General features: G+C 39.8%; 1 protein-coding gene across 11 annotated transcripts in view; it reads left to right on the top strand.

The window, feature by feature from the left end:
- Window positions 1-16,402, top strand: part of LOC127574826 (myelin transcription factor 1-like protein) — a 372,272-nt gene that overhangs the window by 63,450 nt on the left and 292,420 nt on the right. For 9 of the 11 annotated variants that reach the window (XM_052024235.1, XM_052024239.1, XM_052024230.1 and 6 more), the window contains one exon: window positions 1,186-1,301. The gene's annotated coding sequence lies outside the window, so the exon portion shown is untranslated. Of the gene's footprint in view, window positions 1-403; window positions 547-963; window positions 1,108-1,185; window positions 1,302-16,402 lie in introns of those variants that run through there. The other 2 variants (XM_052024236.1, XM_052024234.1) reach the window with 2 other exon arrangements.

The raw sequence follows: 16,402 nt of genomic DNA on the forward strand, positions 1-16,402 counted from the left end.
TTAATCCAATGGTGACATTTTAATTTTCTCAAAAAGTATTAATTCTTACAATTGATATCAACAAACATGCTTCCTAAGATATTTTATAAACCACTCTTGAGTAGTAAGGAAATAGCTAAAAAAACCTTTGGTATTTTGGATAAGTAAAAAAAAATCTGAACTATTAAAGCAGCTGCCAGTGATGAAGTTTGAATGAAGGAGCACGACAAACTGCTTCCATTCTAGCAGCCTTCTCCTAACTTTCACCAAGCCGCGACTGTAAGAAGATGGTGCTAAAATAAACAATGCCTGTCAGATCACAGATACAGTTCCAGAGCCTGGCTGCAGCTGCTGGCCTAGGTGCTGAAGAAAGCTTACGCTAAGACCGGGGAAGCAGTGGAAGGTTCACAGCAGCTGCAGCAGCCAGAAAAAATAAATGAGCGAAAACCTGAGGCCAGTTCTGTTCTAATGGAGAATGGAAATATTCGCTCCCCAGAATTTGCAAATATTGTGACATTAGCAGCCAGTCTTGGGAGTTGCCTGTTCTGCGATTTGTATGGTAGACAGGTGGGTGGTCTTATGTGCACTTTGAATGAAAGAATAATGCTGAGATTTTATGGGAAATATTGACTAAATAGGTTTGTAACTGAATGTGAAGATGAAAGTAGAAATCTTGGAAGTGTAAACCCTCTAAACTTAAATATTTATTTCTGGAACCTAAGATGCTATTGTTTTGCTTTTTTATTTTAAAAGAAACCTCTTATGGTGTACCAGATACTGTGCAATACATCAGTCAGGTTAAAATAATGTTTAACAGCAAATGTGTTTCTTTTAAATTCTCTCTGGTGCCTTTTGAGCTATTAGGAGATTTATGGTAGAGCAGCTCTCCAGTGGATGCTGATTTTAGCTGATTATAAACATCGTGCCAGGCCCCCAAGGGTCCCTTCATTTTCCTGACACACTTGACTGCTGCCCCATTAACACTTCGTCTGTTATTGCAATATACCAATTTTAATTAGTATCATTGAATTTGGAGCTTGACGTGAAAATAATGCCATATATATTTTTTGGTTACAAAAAAGATGTGACTACTCTTACAGCCATCCCTCTTTGTTGGAAACAAAAGAAGTAAATAGATATATTTTTATTTCTCTTCTTAAAACACATTATTTCCCTGGTTTAGATGTTATCTCAAATTTTTCACAGAAAATGAACCCAGAAGAACACTGGTGAATCGGTATTTGTGGACTCACAGCTGCCGTGACTGGTTCAGAAGGGCAAAGTGTGGACCAAAGAAAAATCACGCCACTAAACAACTTCAGGTACAGAACCATCAAATGAAAGCCTTATCTGGAGACTTTGAACAGCTGAGTTTTCTTCATCTTCCTCAGAATTGTTCTTTTTCTAAAAGATTGCTACTACCGTGATGTTATTTGCAAGCTCTTCCATTGAGTCCTCACGGGCAGTAAAGGATCTGTATTATTTTTGCATTCACTGCCACCAGATGATTCATGGGTAAAAAGCCCCCTTTGCCGTTCGATTAGGTGATGCATGTGGTGTTCCACTTGCTAAAAAAAATCACACACATAAGTAGAATGAGCCTTTACAGAATAATGCAGCACTTGATAATAAAGGAGGCTAGATAAATTGTAAAGTCAGAACAAGATGGGAAGGGGATAAATCATACGCCTATCTATCTAGGTTGTTTTTTTAATCAACAGCGACTGCACAATGATGGACTGGCTGCTTTCAAATGCTGTAGGCATTCAAAGTACTGCCTAATTTTTGGAACTGTTCTCCTGATGTAGGTTTTTAGTTGGTGGTTCTTTAATTATTTTCAGCTATAATTTGATAGAAATTTGAAAACAGCACTTTGAAAAATAAAATGAAATAACTGAAAAATAAAATGAAATAACTGATAACAGATTCATTTAATTGATTGAAAATTATGAGAAAATAAAAATAATTACAAAATAAATTCCAGAAAAAGTATGTATGTATATTAAATCAGCAACTAAATAGTTAACAGAAATAACACTCGTGCATGAAAAGGCAATGTAGTGTTTCTGTTGGTAGACAGGAAAATCCCAAGCAATGCTGCTTAGCAGGGCAGTACACAGACATCCTTGCGGTGTAAATAATGGCTGTAATATTAAAACATTACCAAATTCCATTGAAAAGAGGGTAGTGAAAATATGGACATGTGCCATAAATAAATTAACTACTATAACTTAGAATGTCAACGATGCCACCATACTATTGTACTTACAGGTTAGATTTAGTATTGTTTAGTGTGCAGTGCAATAAAAATGTTTTACTTTTCTGTCAATTTAGCATATTTTCCACTGGTATCTTCCCTCTTCTCTGGTTCTGTTGTTTGCTTCTTTTGAACTAAACTGCAAAGAAAAGCAAAGAAGTTCAATTAAAGGCTGAAGCACCTGATATACCCAGAAGGGCAGTGTATTGTTTCATTTTTCAGACACCATGCCCCAGACTCTCAAGGTGCCTATAATTTGTATTGTTATCAACATTCTTCTGATGGTAATGTGGTAAATGCACTGTCTTGATGTGATGCATGGCTGTGCAGTCAATAAAAGCCTAAGATTCACAACTGCAGTGAGAGCATTCCAGCTTTTGTGCATTCGGGAGAGAAGAACTCGACAGGCTTTCTGCTCTTGAATGCTATCCAGCCATGGCTACTGGAAATGCATGCAGGTACCAGCTGGTGAAAAATATAGGTATAGCTCTATTGGCAGCTAGGATCAAATAGTCACCCATTGCTCATTCTCTCCATCCATATTAACATTCACCTAAACACTCTGGAGGTTTTCCAGGTCACTATTTGCCTGTGGAATTATATCTCACCATTAATTATAAACAGAAAAATAATTAAATTGAAATAAATAATGTAAACCAATATCCAATACTGACTGTTCACATCTCCTAAATTAGTACCATATACTACCCTTTGCTAATACTTAGTGAGGGCAGGTAACAACTTTAAGAACTTAATAGCATTTGCACCATCTCTTGCAGAGATGCCACTGAAATTCTGATGTAACATGAATACGTAGTGAAAATGGATTTCAATTGGACAACGAATATTTATTTGGCAGAGCACACCTGCATTTTTCATCACTAAATAGAATGCCCCAAGGGAAGGCAAAGCTCAATGTGTCAGCTTGGGTGCTAATCCATTGCTGAAGAATGTCATTCTACCATGCCTTGCTTTCATTTACTGTTTTAAAGATTAATTTATCCTCATTTTTTCCTATTCCTCTCATTTAGTTTCCTTGCCTTATCCTCCTTCCACTTGTGCCTATCCAAATGAAATAGCTATGCCTGACTGGCCTTAGATTAATGAGTCTTACTCTCACTCTGTGCAGAAACACTCACCTTATGCTCTGCACTTCCGTACTGCTCTGGCTTAATCTTTCAGAGATTCTATTATTCTGTCACACATTCATTCTTTGACTGTTGCCCTGATGTGATCAGTAACTCAGCACAGGCCATAGGACTAAAATTTTTCCTACTATACCACTTGAATACATGCTGCGTCACTCTGTGCATTTATAGATGAAATCATTACCGTTAAAAATGCAAAGGCAATGCAAATGCATTATTTTTCCTGAGGCTTACAGTATTATAATTCACATTTTCTCTGTTTAGACAATGGGGTTTTCAAGACAGAAAGAGTTAGATTTATGGTATCAGCTGTGTTTAAATTGACTGATGGAGCAGGACCAAGGTGCTGAATGGCCCACTCCTGTTCCTAATCTTCCCATGTTGGTACTTGAGGCACTCATTGTCTATGGTAATTGGAACAGTCATCCTGTCTGCTTCAAGCCTTTCTAATGTTGTATTCCCTTTGATTGCATAAGAATGAGTAAGACATCATTCAGTTTTCAATTCCCTCCTTATCTCCATTAAAATATCTGCCTTGCACTCTGTTTTTCATATACAAAATTTTGATATCACTTGCATCTTGTTTGTTGGTAAGAATAGAGAGGTAATAAGTTCAGTCCCTGGGTAGAATATACCTACCTATTCCCGTCAATGTCTCGCACAATTTACTTTTGAAGAGAGTAATTCAACGTTACTCCTGTCATAAGTGAATGGGAGCCTCAATAACTTGTGACATGTTGCAGTTTCTGGACAGCAAGCACTCTACACAAGCTCAGCAGTGGAACTCTTTGTAGAACAGCCTAACCATTGTTTTTTCAAGTAGCAGTTTGAGCAACTTTGAAATATCCAATTTAAATTCTTTAAGCAATTTTTGAATGGGTCTGAAAAGAAACAGTAACCGATTACAGAAAATGTGTACAGTAGGAGATCTGCAGCCCGTGTTTTTAATTTCTTTTTATTTTAATTGAATTAAAAATTGAGAATTTGGCTCTTTTGCAATCAGAATTTACCCCATGTCTTCAAACTCAAGTGTAGTATAAGAGATTGTCAAAGACATTCAACTTGAAAGGGGAATAATTAAATCACCTGTATTTTTATATTGATTTCAGAAAGGCAGTTAGGAAAAACTAGTCTATTATGAAAGTTACAATTGCTTAGAATTCCTGTGAGAGTTCTGAACTTCAACATTAACTTCATCAGCAGTTTAGAGGGGATCCTTGAAGTACAGTGAGAATCCAGCAGAAACTCTGCCCCAGTAACTCCTCAAATCAGCAAATATGGGTCATTTCATGTCAATCAGAGAGTGACTGAATCTCTGTGAATTCCTGATTAATCTTTAAAATGAAAAGCTTGTTGAAATTAGTTAGCTTATTGAAACTATGCTTATATGTCTCTGTATCCTTATTTGCTGATCTACTTTGGTCATTCTCAAAGATGTGAGCTGCAAAGGAGTTCTGGTTGTAATTAAGCCATTATATTATTATTGTTTATTATTAGACAAATAGAAGGAAACAAGGGCTGTTGTTTGTGTGGATCTACAACTTATAATTCAATAATCAATAAAATGATGAAGTAATTATTTTCCAGCTTTTAACTACTGAGAATATTTGAAAATAATATATATTTTAATGTAGACTAGGAAGTGGGACTTCTGACCTGTGTACATCATGATGCATTTTTTGATGAAGGTAATCAGGTTTCAGTAATGTTTGCAACTATCAAAATCATGAACTGGTTGAAACTAATTAATTATTGGTGAAGAAACCTTGAATACCTTTCTGGGAAAGAACACAACAGAAGGAATCTGTTTTTGGAGGTGTTGCCATTTGGAAGAGAAGGCAAGAGGGTTTATTAGAAGTTATCTTTTACAGTTTATTTTATAGTGAACTCATTTGGATTTTGTCTGAAGGATTAGTTGCAAATGATTGTAATTTAAATGAATAGCCATTAACATGCTTACCTTTGGTGATAGTTAAATCTGTTCAATAATGTCATTTAGTAAGAAATGTGTATATTTCTTTCTAATTCTGTTTTATCCCAAGCTGTTAATGGGGAGAATCCCACAAATGCAGCCTCGACATAATGTATTTGATGTGTGTCATGTTATGCCATTGGGATAATACTCACTTGACCTTTTGCAGTGCTGTATAAAGATCCTTCTCCTGTGTTGTGCATCAGGTCTTTTTTGCTTTTTTTTCAGTGGTCAGGCTCTCCCCTAATTTTACTTCATTAAGGAAGGTTATGGTCCATCAAACTTCCAACCAATATTTCAGTAATGTAACTGGAGTTTTTATTTAAAATAGAAAAATACTTATCTCCTTAAAGTGTGTAAACATTTTGTTTTGCAGTGAAATGATATCCACAATTATTATCTGTGGTATTTGTTCTGGAAACTTGATGTATTCTTGTTTGAATTTCACACTTTGCATCTGCTGAAGCTATCTGTAGAAATCAGAATGATCACTCAGGAATATGTGCATTATAACAGTGCGCCAGAGGCAACAGGAAAGTTGGCAACACAACCAGGAGTGTTCAACAGCATATAAGTAAGGGGCCTGTGTGGTCTGCTCCTTTGCTGGAATAGCACTTTTGGACAACATAAGGTATTTTTATTTCTAGTACGAGGGACTGTGCTTCATTGTGCAATCAGCCAGCTGCACACAAAAGATCAAGCTTGGCACTGAGAGGTGTGGATCCAAAATTCAATGCTGTGTATCTTTTCTCATTTTCTCATTTGAGTTTTAAGCCTTCCTTCTGTTCTCTGGTCAGGAATTGTATTCACATCATGGTGGCAAGGGGGTTTGAATCCTATGCCTGATCCTTCAAGTTTTAGTTATCAGGAGTTTGTGACTTAAGTTTAACCCTGATAAAGAACATTATTTAAAGGCTGGCATGTGACTTTGCTGCCCTTGGCTTTGTTATGAATGAATCTTTGCAAGTTATGTTTCAGGAATCCAATTTCTGTATCAAGTGCTAGGTGAGGAGTTGATCTCTCAAGTATACAATTGGTGAGTGTGTGCACTGATTTGTTACATCTGGAAGCAAGCAACTGCTGGATTGCAACTTCTAGAATCTGGCTACCAATGCATTCATTGAATAGCTCAGCTCAAGAGTTGAGGGAGAGAACAAAGTAGGTGGGCATCCACAGGGAGACAGTGGATTCATGAATTCATTGGGTTCCAACATTTGCTTTGGCCACATGGCTTTGGATAGCAAAGTAGAGAAATGTCAAAAATGACCTTGTGGAGGGAAGCCCAAATCAATGTTATTGTAGAGGCAGCAGTCATCCAAGGTTTAGATGAAAAGATATCAAAGAATAATTGAGGAATACGTAGTAGGGGATTAATGCCAAGCTTTTCATCTATTATTTTGTTCCAAGTGATTTGGCCTGCTTGATGTAAGACAAGGATGCCTATTACACAAAGGCCAATAAAGATCTGAGCAGGAAGGTAACTAGTATTGTCATCCATTTGGAATTCAATGACATAGCAAAGTGAGTTGGAGATCCTTTAGTCAGATTTTCAGGAGTTATTTGCTGGATTGAAGAACAGATACCACAACTGCAGAGAGTTGTGGCCATAGCTCAACACTTCATGGAAACCAGCCTCCCTTCCATGGACTCTACACTTCTCGCTGCCTTAGTAAAGCAGATAGCATAATCAAAGACTTCACCCACCCCGGACATTCTCTCTTTGCCCCCTCCCATTGGGCAAAAGATACAAAAGCCTGAAAGCACCTACCACAAGGCTCAAGGACAGCTTCTATCCAGCTGATATAAGACTATTGAATGGTTCCCTAGTACGATAAGATAGACTCTTAACCTCACAATCAACCTTGTTATGACCTTACACCTTATTGTCTCTCTGAACTGCATTTTCTGTGTAATTGTAACACTTAATTCTGCACTCTGTTGTTGTTTTACCTCAATACACTGTTGTAATGAATTAATTTGTATGAATGTTAAGCAAGACAAGTTTTGCACTATACCATGGTACATGTGACAGTAATAAACCAATTTGCCAATTTACCAAATATCTAGATAACCAATTGCAAATGATGGATAATAAAGAGAACATAGTACCAGAGCTATGGTTTGAAATGCAGATATATATTTAGATCTTGGAATATTGGATGAGTATGCAACAGGTGAAGTTGTACAAACTGGTGCTAAACTTTACTGACAACAATCTATTAGAGAAGAAGATAAGTACCCAGGATGGATTGCCGATCATCCAGCAGAAAGAGTACTTAAAGATTCACAAACACACAGCATAGAATTGGACCATACAGCATGCCCAAAGGTATTTGAATGTAGAACAGCTTATGAATCAACATAGACTAAGGAAAGAAGAGAGATCAGGAGTGCGATACATGGCATGAATTAATGGAGGTAAATTTCTTAAAATGCTCTACGTAACTATAAAAGAATGCATTAAGAATACATTGCACAATCTGGACCTTTAAGGTGTGTGGACTATAATTATTACAGGCACAACACAATTCCAGTTAAATAGGGATACAGAAGTGGATGAGAGATTAGAACTTGCCAATGGCTATGCAGCAACAGAAGGTGGGTCAAGAATTTTTTTTTAAATATGAAAGAATAAATAAAAATCTGGATTTTGTGTGGATAAATTAGATACTGTTAATTAAGTTGCAGAATGAAACAGGAATAATAATGGGAACAAGCTGGGTTTTGGGATTTGCTATGAGTTCCCAATCACAGTGATGGATTAGGAAGAAATGATTCATGTACTAATATGATTCTTTCGGGGGTGGGTGTGCAAACTACAATATCTGTCGGGAATTCACCATGAGTGTCCTCTAGAACAAAGAAAAAAGGTTTTGTTTTGGAGTTAACTATGGATGGCTTTTATGACTCAACTAATAAAGAATGTACAAGGAAAATGCTGGCTTTGGTTCCTTTTGTTTTGTCTAATGGTTCAGGGACAGTTAAACAATTAAGGGTTAGGAATTATGTTTATTTCAGATTTCCAGCATCTGCAGTTTTTTGATGTGCAAGGTTTAAGGACATCTTAGGGACAATAAATAAAAACAGAAAATGCTAGAAATACTCATCAGGATATACTGCATCTGTAGGAAGAGAAAAAGAGCCAACATTTCAGGTCAAAGATCCTTTCTCAGAACCGGGAAGGAGATAAAGGAAACTTGCTAAGCTGCAGGGAGAGTCAAGTAGGGATTTCTCCGATAAAGTAAAACCGGGATACTCACACCTGGAAAAGCATAGACTTATTTGAGGTAGTTAGCATGACTTTGTGCGACCCATGGCATGTCTCAGAAACATGACTGAGTTTTCTGAGGAGGTGACGAAGATGATTGATGAGGGCAGGACAGCAGTGGGTGTTGTATATGTGGACTTTAGTAAAGCTTTCCACAATGTCCCTCATAGTAGGCTGATTGAGAAGATTACACATGGGATCCATGGAACTTTGGTAGATTCAGCTCAAAATTGCCTTGGCCATTGAAGACAGAGAGTAGTGGTGGAAGGGTGTTATTCTGATTGGAGGTCTGTGACCAGTGGGGTTCCACAAGGATCAGTGCTGGGACCTCTGTTGCTTGTGATATGTAGAAATGATTTGGATGAAAATATAGGTGGTCTGATTAGTAAGTTTGCAGACAACACCGAAATTGGTGGAGTGGTTGATTGTGAGGAAGGTTGTCAAAGGATTCAGCTAGATACGGACCAGCTGGAAATGTGTGCAGAGAAATGTCAGGTGAAGTTTAATCTGGACAAGTGTGAAGTGTTGCACTTTGGGAGGTCAAATGTCAGAGAAAAGTGCACAGTAAATAGCAGGACCCTTGGGAGCATTGATGTGCAGAGAGATCTTGGGGTGCAAGTCAATAGCTTCATGAAAGTGGCAATACAAGTAGATAAGGTGGTAAAGGAGGCATACACATACTTGCCTTCATTGGTTAGGGCATTGAACATAAAAGTTGGGAAGTAATGTTGCAGCTGTATAAAATTTTGATTAGGCCACATTTGGCATATTGTGTGCAGTTCTGGTAGCTGCATTACAGGAAGGATGTGAAGGCTTTGGAGAGATGCAGAAGAGGTTCACCAAGATGTTGCCTGCATTAGAGAGTATTAGATTTCAGGAGATGTTGAACAAACTTTGATTTTTTTTCTCTAGAGCGTCAGATGCTCAGGGGGCAACCTGATGAAAGTATATAAAACAATGAGGGGCATAGATCAGGTAGATAGTCAGAGCCTTTTTCCCAGGGTTGAAATGACAAATACTAGAGGCCATAGGCTTAAGGTGAGAGGGGCAAAGTTTAAAGGAGATTTTAGAGGTAAGAGAGTGGTAGGTGCCTGGAACGTGCTGCCGGGGGAAATGGTGGAAGCAGAAGCAATAGCAACATTTAAGAGGCATTCAGATAGGCACATGAGCAGGCAGGGATGGAGGGATACAGACCACATGCAAATAGATGACATAAGTTTGGATTGGCATGATGGTTAGTGCAGATATTATGGACCGAAGGCCGTATCCTGTCCTGTACTGTTCTATGTTCTATAACCATGGGGATGAGATGCAAACAAGGTTATCTGGCCAATGAGTGAATGGGAGCAATGAATGAATGAGAACATAGACAAAAGAATGTAGGAACTGCAAAATGCGGAGCAGGAATTCATGCCCGGCAGGTCAGACTGGGCAAGTCCTCCACTCCCAGAGGTAAAGAAAATAAACAAGCTGAGCCAACAGCACAGATGGGCTACTGATACAGACTGAGAAATTAAGTTACCTAAAGTTGTAAAATTCAATATTGAGTTCAGAAGGCTGCAAAGTGCTCAGACAGAAGATGAGGTGATGTTCCTCAAGTTTGCATTGGGCCTTGTTGTAACAGTGCAGGAGGCCACAGACTAACAGGTCAGAATGGGAGTGGGATGGAGAAATAAAGTGGCAGGCAACCGGACGCTCAGAGACACCCCTTCGGACTGAACGTAGGTATTCTACAAAGTGGTCACCCACTCTGCTTTTCCCCAATGTAGAGGAGATGACAATGTGAATGCAGAATGCAGTACGTTATATTGGAAGAAATGCAATGTAGAATGTTGAATGCTGGAAATCTTCTTTGGATGATGGGAAGGGAAGAGGTGGGAAGAGACAAGTGTTGCATCATCTGTGTTTGTAAAGGAAAGTGAGTAAGAAGTGAGGTGGTTGGTGGGAACGGATGAGTGAACAGGGAGTCTCAAAGGGGAGAGGAGAAAATATGCCTGATGGTGGAATCTATTTGAAGGTGGCAGAAATCACAGAGAATGGTCTGTTGAATGGCGGGGCTGGAGAGCTAGAAGATAAGGTCCTTGTTCTGTCCCAGTGGAGAGCTTGTGAGGGCAGCAGCATGGAAAATGAATTAGATGTGGTCAAAGGCTTTGTTAACAATGGTAGAGGGGAAGCCATGGTTCAGGAAGAAGGAACACACTTCAGAGGCACCTGTACGGGAAGTCTCATCATTGGAGGGACTGGGAGAATGGAATAGAATCCTTACAAAGAGGCAGGGTGGGATGAAGAGTAGTCGAGCTCGCTGTGGGAGTCAGCAGTCTTGTAATGGATGCTAGTAGCTAGCCTATCTCCTTGGGCGGAGATAGAGAGATCCAGAAAAGAAGGGAAGAGTCAGAGATTGACCATGTGAAGGTGAGGGCAGGGTGGAAATTAGCAGCAAAAATAATGAAATTGTCAAGTTCCACATGAGTGTAGGTGGCAGCACCAATGAAGTCATCAAAGTACCGGAAAAAGAGTTGAGGGAGTAGGCCCACTTGGAATCAGAATCAGAATCAGAATCAGGCTTATTATTACTGACATATGTCGTGAAATTTGTTGTTTTGCAGCAGCAGTACAGTGCAAGACATAAAAAATTACTATATGTTACAAAAATAAATAAATAGTTCAAAAGTGGAATGAGGTAGTGTCATGGGTTCATGGACCGTTCAGAAATCTGATGGCAATGGGGAAGAAGCTGTTCCAGAAAAGTTGAGTGTGGATCTTTGGGCTCCTGTACCTCCTCCCTGATGGTAGTAATGTGAAGAGGGCATGTCCCGGATGGTGAGGGTCCTTAATGATGGATGCCACCTTCTTGAGGCACCACCTCTTGAAGATGTCCTTGATAGTGGGGAGGATTGTGCCCATGATGGACCTGGCTGAGTCTACAACCCTCTGCAGCCTCTTTCGATCCTACCCGTTGGAGCCTCCATACCAGGTGGTGATGCAACCAGTCCGAATGCTCTCCACCATACAGATGTGGAAATTTGCAAGGGTCTTTGGTGACATACCAAATCTCCTCAAACTCCTAATGAAGTAGAGTTGCTGGAATGCCTTCCTTATGACTGCATCAATGTGTTGGGACCAAGATAGATCTTCAGAGATGTTGACATCCAGGAACCTGAAGCTGCTCATCCCTTCTACCGCTGACCCCTCAATGAGGACTGGTGTGTGTTCTCCCAACTTCCCCTTCTTGAAGTCCATGACCAATTCCCTGATCTTGCTGACGTTGAGTGCGAGGTTGTTGTTGTGTCACCACTCAACCAGCTGATCTATCTCACTCCTGTATGCCTCCTCATCGCCATCTGAGATTTTGCTAACAACAGTGGTGCCATTGGTGAATTTATTGATGGCGTTTGAGCTGTGCCTAGCCACACAATCATCAGTGTAGAGAGAGTAGAGCAGAGGGCTAAGCACACATTCTTGAGGTGTGCCTGTGTTGATTGTTAGTGAGGAGGAGATGTTACTACCAATCTGCACTGACTGTGGTTTCCTGATGAGGAAGTCAAGGATCCAGTTGCAGAGGGAGGTACAGAGGCCCACGGTTTGAAGTTTGTTGATTAGTACTGAAGGGATGATGGCGTTGAACGCTGAGCTGCAATCAATAAACAGCAGCCTGACATATGTCTTGCTGTTGTCTAGATCCTCCTGAGCCGTGTGGAGAACCAGTGAGATTGCGTCCACTGTAGACCTGTTGCGGTGGTAGGCAAATTACAGAGGGTCCAGGTCCTTGCTCAGGCAGGAGTTAATTCTAGCGATGACCAACCTCTCAAAGCAGTTCATCGCAGTAGGTGTGAGCGGCACTGGGTGATAGGATTGAAGCAAGCTACAGGAGGCACGTGATGAAGCTGGAGAAGGGTGCAGAAAAGATTCACAAGGTTGTTGCCTGCACTGGAGGGTTTGAGTTTTCAGGAGAGGTTGAATAGACTAGGCCTCTTTTTCCTGGAGCGAGGGAGGCTGAGAGGTGAAAGCTGAGAACATCTGCTTGCTGCCTTCAAGGTGACATGATGGAGTTATATAAAATTATGGGAGGCATAGATAGGGTAGATAGTCCATGTCTGTTTCCCACTGCAGGGGTGTCTAAAGCTAGAGCGTATTGGTATAAGGTGAGAGGAAGGAGGTTCTGAGGGGTAAGTTTTTCACACAAAGTGTAGTTGGTACCTGGAATGAGCTGCCAGAGGAGGTAGTGGAGGCAGGGAACAGTAACAACATTTAAGAGGCATTCTGACATGTACTTGAATGAGCAAAGCATAAAGAGAGATGGAATTAATGCAAGCAACTGTGATTAGTATAGATAAGCATGATGGTCAGGGTAGACACAGTGGGCCAAAGGTTCTGTTTCTATGCTGTACAACTGTATGATTTTAAAGACTGCTCTATATATCCCACATAGAGACAGGCATAGTTTGGACCAAAATTGACCAGATAACCTGTTAACAGTTTATTCCCATGGTCATACTGGTTTTACCCTATCAGAGACATCTGCTTCGCCCACCTTTACTACAGCTCAGCAAGCTTCTTTTGTCTCTTGGAGACACAAGAGACTGCAGATGCTGGAATCTGGAGCAATAAACAATTTGCTGGAAGAACTCAGCAGGTCGAGTAGCATCTGTCGGGGGAAAGGAATTGTCGATGTTTCGGGTTGAAACCCTGCATCAGGACTGAGAGCGGAGAGATGAGATGGCCAGCGTACAGAGGAGAAAGGGAGTGGTGAGAAAGGAGTTCAAGGTGACTGGTGTAAGAAGGGGTGTAATAAGATGACAGGCAGGTTGTGCCAGGTGGGGGAGGGGAACAGGGGTGGAGTTGGGAGACAGTGGCAGGTGAATGATAGATGGAGGCAGACAAAGAGGGAGAGCAAAGAGGAAAAAGGATAAAAATCAGATGGAGCAAGGTGGAGGGAGGGAAATGTAGTCCTCTCTCCTCACATTTTGCCTCGTTTTGTCTCCTTCCCAGTTCTGACAAAGGGTCTTTGACCTGTAATATTATCTCTGTTTCTCTTCCCACAGATGCAGCCTGACCTGAGTATTTTCAGCATTTTCTGTTTTTATATTAAATTTCCAGCATCTGCAGTTTTTATGATTTTCTCTTGGGGACAATAATCGTACTTGACAAAATCCTCAAAATGGTTAGGAAAATGTCATTAAGAGCATACTTAAGGGACTGGGACTATTTCCATTGAAGCAGAGAAACCTAAGAAGAGATTTAGTAAAGATTTTTAAAAAATATTAAGAGTTTGATATGTTAAATTGATATTGTTTAACTTGACACATGGATTTCTTCAGTACTTGCTCTGCCAGTGTAATTTTAGCAGACATTGGTAGAAACAGCATTTGCACATAAAAACTGTCTACATAGCCTGCATCCACTGGTTAGTTGATGGAGCAGGAGAGATGTTGAGGAAATTTACCCAATAAACCTCTTATTATTCAGAGAACAGAAATGAGGAAGCATTCAATGGAGCTAGACAGGGATGTATTTTTGGGAAGGCAAAACTTGGAGGAGAAGTCAATTTACGTGGTTGGGTAAGAAATGCAGCAGGATTAAATGAAGCCCTATGTTGGCAATAAATGTTGGCAATAAAAGGCAAAATGGAGGGAATTCCACAGGTATCATGTACCAGGTTCGTAGAATCACAAGATGCTTATTGCACAGAGTGAGCCAGCTTAGTCCATTACATACTCTTAGCCAAGGGCAATCCAAAAATTAAGCACATCTCCCTGATATTTCCACATCACCATGCATCTTCCTGACCCATAGATATTTATCCAGTCTTCAACAAACAGCTGCAATATATCCACCTATGGGAAATCATTCCAAACAGTTTAGTGAATTTCTCCTATTCTCTCTCTTGGTAATAATTGTAAATTGATTGCCATTCATTACAGACTTCCCTAACAGAAGAAATAACCCTTCTCAGTTTAAAATGTCAAACCAACAATAATTTTATATACTTTCATTTAATTTATTCTTTGGTTTCTCCTTGTCAGTGGAATTAATTACAGCATTTCAAGTATGTTCTTATGTTTACAGCTTCCCATTCCCAGTACACGACTTGGATGAGCATATGTTGAACCATAAATTACAAGATCCTTTTGAGATAGTATTGATATCTGGGCCCAAATGGCCTCCTAATAGTACAAAGCTTGTCTGTCAGTTGGAATTTTAATGCACAAAAATGGGTCAGTGACATGCAGATGGCAATCTGAAATTTTTTTATACTCTGTTCAGACAAAATGGAAGGAATCAAATTTAATCCCACTATTTAATAAAGGAGGGAAAGAGAAGACAAATAGCCTGGCATATGTGATAGGGAAAATGCTGGAATTTACTATTGAGGAAGAGGTAACAAGGTACATTCAAAATAATGAAAAGATTGGGCTGAGTCAATGCCAAATTATGAAAGGGAAACCATGTCTTGGTTAGAGTTTTTTGAAGTTGAATAAGTAAGGAGGAGCTCAGTTGAAATGTGTGTTTTGACTTTCAAAATGTGTTTGATAAGGTGTTGCTCAAGAGATTATTAAACAAAGTTGGAGTAAATGGTTTTGGGGTTATTTACTGGTGTGGATCGAGAATTAATTAATGGGCAAAAAAAAAGAATTAGAATGAATGTGTCAGGTTCATTACTGAGTTCCTCAACAGCCTTCTGGGAGGCTGTAAGTAGTGGAGTGATGGACAGATTGGTTCTGGGACCCCAGATGTTCGCAATTTATGTCAGTGATTTCGATGAGAGGAGCAAATGTAGAAAGCTTAGTGGCAATGTAAGTTTGAGGAGGATGCAAGGAGTTTCATGGGGATCGGTTGAGTAAATGATGAACAGGTTAAGTGAACGGCTGAGAATATGGTAGATGAAATATAATGTTGGAAAATGTCAGATCATTCACTTTGGTAGAGAATTGGAAAGAGAGTCATACAGCATATAAGCAGACCCTTTGGACCATGATATCTATGCCATCCATCAAGTACCTATCTATACTAAACCCATTTACTATACTTGGTTCTAGCATACTATGCCTTGGAAACGTGACAATTTTTTAAAGTTTTGATAGGTTGAAAGGTGTTGGTGTTCAAAGGGATTCAGGTGTTCCTTTACACAAATCACTGGAAGTTAACATGCAAGTACTAAAGACAATTCAGAAGTCAGGAATAGAGATGTCTTGCTCTAATTAAATAAGGCCTTGGTGACACTGCACTTGGGATATTGTGTGCAAGTCTGATATTACTACCTTACATTTCCCACATGACTTCGAAGGAAGCCTCCAGCCTATGCTGGTTCTCAGAGCAGTCCCATCTATTCCATTCCCCCAATTTTTTCCCCTGTAACCCATTTCTCTCTCGCATGTCCTCTGTGTTCCCACCATTCCACCTACACTAAGGGTAGTTTACAGTGCCCAGTTAACCTTCCAACCAGCACCTGTTTGGAATGTGAGAGGAAAACAAAATACCTGGGGAAACCCATGCAGTCACATGGAGAACATGCAAACTCCACTTAAAAAGCACAGGAGTCTCTGGAGCTGTGAGATACTTAAAGAAGGATATAATTGTGATAGTGGGAAAGCAGTGAAGGATTTGTTCAGTTTTGGTTGCCTCATATTGTGTTCAGTTCTGGTTGCCTCAATGTTGTGTTCAGTTCTGGTCACCTCATTGTAGGAAGGATGTGGAAGTTTTAGAGAGGGTGCACAGGAGATTTACCAAAACGCTGCCTGGATTGGAGAGCATGTTTTATGAGGATAGGTTGAGTGAGC

Source organism: Pristis pectinata, chromosome 10 (assembly GCF_009764475.1).
Source record: "Pristis pectinata isolate sPriPec2 chromosome 10, sPriPec2.1.pri, whole genome shotgun sequence".
Taxonomy (NCBI): domain Eukaryota; kingdom Metazoa; phylum Chordata; class Chondrichthyes; order Rhinopristiformes; family Pristidae; genus Pristis; species Pristis pectinata.